This window comes from Corapipo altera, unplaced genomic scaffold (genome assembly GCF_003945725.1).
Source record: "Corapipo altera isolate COAL_440 unplaced genomic scaffold, ASM394572v1 310, whole genome shotgun sequence".
NCBI classification, from domain to species: domain Eukaryota; kingdom Metazoa; phylum Chordata; class Aves; order Passeriformes; family Pipridae; genus Corapipo; species Corapipo altera.
This window is the reverse complement of record NW_020885096.1, coordinates 79,003-85,002: the sequence shown is the minus strand read 5'-3', so window position 1 is coordinate 85,002 and position 6,000 is coordinate 79,003.

The following is a 6,000-nucleotide window of genomic DNA, read 5'->3' as shown; positions in this document are numbered from 1 at the left end:
GCGAGGCCACGTTGTTCCTCGCTGCAGGGATGCGGGCCCGCGGCCCCGGCCCCACGGGGGCGGAGAAGGGAGGCGGAGAAGGGAGAGGGACGGGAACAGGGACAGGGACGGGCGACATGGGCAGGGAAAGGAACAGGGGCAGGAGCACGGGCAGCTGGCCGACCCCGAGGGGTGGCCGCGGAGGCCTGGGAGGGCGACTGGCGAGGGCGGGAGGGTCCGGGGCTCACCGGTCCCTCGGGAGTGTCGGTACCGGGGCCGACGGAGCCGGCGGCTCTGAGGGGAGCAGCGGTGGCCCTGCGGGCTTTATCGCACCCGGTGCAGTGCCAGTACCGAGACACAGGAGGGAGAAGGGGAGAGGAAGGGCCGGAAAGCGCCCGGGAGCATCTCCAGGTCCGCCTTCCCGCCGGTGGGGCCGGGGCCGGGACTGGGTCGGGACTGGGTCGGGGTCGCCTCTGCAGCTCACCCCGGGGTGGGGGAAGGTGTGCAGTGCCCCAGATTCCCAACACGGCTGCGGGTCCTGCCCTGATCTGGGACGGCTGCTTCCCTGGTACCCAGGCCCAGGAACGGGAGCAACAATGAAAGGGGCTCACACATCCAAGCCAGCCAGGGTGGAATTCTCTGCTCTTGAGAGCTACCACATGAGATGCTGCTTCTGCCACCAGCAATCTCAGACACTGAGCCCGATCCCAGAACCCTATGAAGATCCAGTTGACATGGGGCACAGCTGCACACCAAGTCAACAGCACAAGGGCCGTGTGGTTCCACCACTCCCCAGGTGTCCAGCCGTGGGAGTCTCTGCCCTGGTTTGATGAACATCAGCGAGTCCACGGGGCAAAGGAGCTCCTGCACCTGTGCTGTGGTAGCAACACCCATTGCAAGGCTCTCTCCAAGGTGCTGCTGGGGCTCTAATTGCTCCAGGGTTTGGTGGGGAGTTTGGGTCAAACAGGGTCCAGCTGGCCATTGTCACCTTCCCTGGGAGACACAGTCTGGGAGAGCAAGAAACACCTCTGAGAGCCAGAGCCGACTTCATCTTCCTGGATGTCCTCCCTGATGCCACAGCAAGGGCTGGGGCACAGTTCTGCCAGGAGGAGGAAGTGCTCCCTCCCCATGGCCCTTCCCTCTTTGGCAGGTACATTCTGTTTACCTGGAGTGTGGAGCCCATGCTCAGCCTGTACCACTGAGCATCCTGCAGCAGCCTCAGAGCATTAGGGTGGCTGTCCCTGCCTGTCGGCCACTGGCTCCAGCTGGCCTGTGTGGGGGCAGCTGAGAGCAGAGCAACTGTTCGGACAAAGCCATGCTCCTGGATGGCCTTGGTGGGTGCCTCTTTCCACAGAGATGTTTGCTGCAGATCCCAAGACAGTTTTGAGCACAGCTGACTTCCACCACAGGACACCTTCTGTCTCTGTCCCTGCACCACCAACCTGGAACTGCCTGGCCTGGTGTTGCTCACAGCATCCCCAGCGTGGGTTTGGCCTGCTCAGGTTCCAACATCTGCTGGCATTTGCTCTGGATCAGGGGAGGTAAATGTCCTCTGGCAGCCCCACTGCCCCGCCCTCAGGAAAACTGCCAGCTCCCTTTTCAACATGCTGGGATAGAGCTGCCTGCACCTGAGAATCCCAGCTCAGGTATTCCCCACTTCTCCCTCCCTGCGTGGGGGTTGGTCTGAGACAGAGACTGAACTTCCCTGTGCTACACAGCTGCAAAGGGGACACAGCCATTTGCAGTGACTCCAGCAGCTCCTGCACATGAACTGGTGCACACACCTCTGGCCAGGTGGGATGGGAGGGGAGGGTAAAGCCATTCTGCAGCTACAAGCAGGGCTCTGCCACTACAAATGTGTCCACATGAGGGGTCTGTGTCACTGCAGCCAAGCACGGCACAGCAGTGCATGTTAATCACAACACTCTGGAAAGTGTCCACAGCTCCAGGGGCAGGGCAGCGACAAAGAAAGGAGTTAAGTTTTATTTTAGGGTTAAAGAACTCCCTTACTCTCACTGAGCATTTCTGGATGATGCTAGTTTGATAAGTCCTGCCCCAGTGACAGCAAGAGTTTATTGTGTCCTTAACCCACCCCCCACACTGTGCAGGCCATTGCCCATCTGAACTGCATGTACAGAGCATCCCTGCTCCTCTGCACGGTCATCCATCAGCTGCCACTGAGATGGATCCAAGACCTGGAGCTTTCAGCTGCTTGGAAGTTATTTGGGTTTTGGCTTTTTTTTGTTGTTGCGTTAGACCAGTCCCAGAGCCCGTAAACACTGCCACCCTTTAACAGCCATGTTAAAATCCCCACAAGAGCTGCAGAGGTGCTGCTCGGTCTGGTGCTACTGTAGGTGACAGACTCATGCTGTCACCAGTGCTGCTGGAGAGAGCTGCAGAGCAGCAGAGCGCTCCTGGCACCATGCAGAGCAGAGCAGAGCTCCCCGTGAACCTGGAGCACTGCAACTGCTCTGGTGCCTCCTGCACAGCGGAGAGCAAGGCACGGTGAGTGTGGTGCACAGCACTGCTTGCCCTTCACAGTGAGCATGGGGCACGGCCCTGCCTGCACTGCACACCCCATTGACAGTGCTGCACTCCCTGCACCGAGAGCTGCAGCCCCTCCCCAAACGGGAGAGCTGCAGGGGCCCCCACGAGCTGGAGCTCTGCATGTTGAGTCAGAGCTGGGGTGGGTGGAAGGAAGAGGGCCACAATGAAAAACTGGGCAGTAAAGAGTAACCCTGTGTGACCCTGCACAGCTGGGTGGGACCTCGGAAGGTCTCTGCTCCAACACCTGCTCAAAGCTGGTCCTCATTAGAGGAACTTGTCCATCTGACTTCCAGTATCTTCAGGGATGGGCATCTCTCCTCTTTGGACCCCTATGCCAATGTCCAACAACCATCCTAGTATGGTTTTACCCCTGTATCTATTTGGAATTTCACATCTACCAGCTTCTGCCTGTTTCCTGTGTCCTGGGATAGGAACTGATGGGGGGAGTAACTGTCATGTGCGTACCCAAACACAGACACTGAACATGTATGTGCATGTGTACACACCCACCCACCCACACACAGTAATAAGATACAGATGCAGACACACAGAGATGTGTATATCCATGGACATGCATTTACTTCTATATATGTTTTTACACACATTCATACAAACAAGACTTATTTTGCCCTCAGGAAGGCAGTTTCAGCACTTACAAGGGAATTTTCCCTACCCAGACCTGCCCAGCCATCTACCTGGACAGTAGTTCTTAAAGAACTGGAAAAGGAGCAGAGATTGCATCCCACAGGCAGTTTATTCATTCAGTGCAACAAAGCTGATTCTCAACATTCCCTGACAAGGGACTTGTATGAAGAGGTGATGGCCCACAACATGGTGCTAGTGCTCTACATTAGCCAGCAGCTCCAGGACTAGCTCAGGTGCTTGGCTGACCTGATGATGACTCACAGAGCAGCTCCCCAGTAGCTGCACATGGGCAGGAGAGAAATAATCTCTTGCTGGCTGGCACCTGGGAAGGGTCATGAGCTCCTCCTGACCACAGCCCAATTCCTTTGCAGAGTGGTCCAGAGTGGCTCAGAGTTCTGAGTGCAGCTGCAGAGGAGATTCAGGAGCGAGTCTGGTCAGGATGGCCTCAGCAACACAGTGCAAACCCCTGGTAGGTGCAGCTTCAGTGCCAAAGGAAAATGACCAAGATCTGAAAGAACTCACCAAGGGCATATTGGAACTGGGGATGGGGAGGAGAGAGAGAGAGACTGTCACCACACTCTGCTGTGCTGCTGCTCACTGGATGCTGTGAAGTTCTTCGTGAGGTTGCAGAGCTGACCCCCAGCTCACCAGGGCTGTAAAACCCTTCCCAAGTTAGGGGGTCCCACTTGCCACCTATGCTGGACCTGGCACAGCCTGCCAGCTTGTGCAGTATCCTCACCTGCCAGGCTGGATGGATCTCCACAGGGCTTTGTGAGGCCCAGTGCTGTGCCTGTCTGCACCCACTGGCAAGACAGGTACCCGTGTGTGCGCACAGGGTGCAGGTGCTGTAGTGGAGTGTGCTGGTGCCACACCTTGGTGAGAACAGGCTAAGGGAGCTGAGACACTGTGCCACACTTGTGTCACTCCCTGTCCCAGAGGCAGGGCTGACTGGACACACAAAGGTGCAGGATCTCTGCTCTGGTCATCTCTTGTGAAAGCACCTCTGTGTGTGCCCAGCGTGTGGTCCCAGCTGCCTCAGGGTTGGGCAGTGCTGCCCCACGCCCTGCTGCTGCCCACCCACAGACACCCAGGAAGTTGTGGCACCTCAACTGGGGCTGGGAGAAGGCCCATGGGGCTTTGTTTGTCAGTTGTGCCCCATGGGGCTTGTCCTGGCTCTGCAGGCTCTCTGAGAAGCGCTATGGCACAGCTGGTTTCCAACCTGAGGCTACACACGGTGGATGTGCTCATGGCACAAGTCTGCATCCCTGGCTCCTGTCCTGTGGCACTCACACAGCCCCTGCTGCAGCCACTGCCTTGGCTCCACAGGGTGAGTGCTGCTGGCTGCCTGTGGCAGGGTCCTCACAGTGCTGCCACGCAGCTGCTGTGGTCACCCTGCTGCTTGGGGCTGCATCACGCAGGGACAGTCCTGCTGTGCCACTGCCCTGGCACAGCTTGAACGCAGACACGAGTCCTGCTCCCGAACATGGACACACAGCTCTTGCCCCTGAACATGGACACATGACTCCTGCCCGTGAATATGCACACACAGCTCCTGTCCCTAAACACAGACAAACAGCTCCTGTCCCTAAACATGGACACAGCTCCTGTCTCTAAACATGGACATACATGTCTGCCCCTGAACAGGGATATGCAGCTCCTCCCTCAGCCTGTCCTGGGACTGTGAGAAGCCACATTGGCCACCTTGGCACCCAGATGTGCTCCAACATTGGGGTAGCCCTGGGCTGGGGCAAGGCAGGTCCCAAATGCTGCTGCTGGTGGGGTCTGGCCCCACTACCAGGTGCAGACTTTTGGCTCCTCGGGACTGTGTCAGAGCCCGTGGGAAGCTGGTGGCACAGAAGGAGCACCCCTTGAATCCCCAGCACCTGTTTGCAAGACGTGAGTAGCAGCAGGGCATGGAGTGGTGCCACTGCTGGCAGGACCTGGCCAGGGCTGGGGACACCCTGAGGAGGCTGGACCCTCCATGGGCACTGTGTGGGCCATGTGGCTGCTCAGGGCCATGTGGCCCCAAGCCTTGGACTTCAATGAACCTTGTGGGTCCTTTCCAACTCAAGGTATTGTATGATTGATTCTGTGATTCCAGGCCTGTCCTCACACATCTTCAGGTGGCACAGCCACTGCCCCCAACCTCAACCCCAGCCTCGGTGCCACAGGCAGAGCAGGGGGGCAGGAGAGGGGTCTGCTGGGAGCCCCCAGCCCACGCTGGCTCCAGAGCTGGGTCCAGGCTGGACACCCAGGATTCGGGGCAGGGCTGGGATGGGAAGGGAGGCGTCAGGGCTGGGCTGGGCGGGATCCCGCACGGGAGATGATGTATGGGCAGATGTATCAGATCGCACAAGATAAACAAGCAGTGAATTTCATCAGGGCCCATCATGGCTTTAATTTGGCTGCCTAATGAGTCAGATCCAGCCGCGCAGATAAAAGTTGTCAGAGCCGCAGCCCTAATGAATTTCTTGCCACTTGTAATCAAGGCAGCTTGTCTGAGGGGGATGATTAATGGGCCCCAGAGGAGCTGCCGTCCCTCGGCTTCCATTCCCGCTAATGCAGTCGCCAGGAAATTAACCAAACCCAGCACTGGGCTGGGGCTGGGGCCAGTGAGGGGGCACCCACAGGCACCACGAGGGGATGGGAATGAGGGGTGACACGGGTGCAGGGGGCAGACAGGGACCAGGACCAGCACAGGGATGAGCATGGAGACATGGGTGCGCAGAGCCAGCATACAGCAAGGAGGGGAAGGGGCTGATGAAGGGACTGGGGCCACTCTCTGCAGCCCCCAGTGGGGCAGCCCTCTGCCGTGGGAGTGGCACGGGC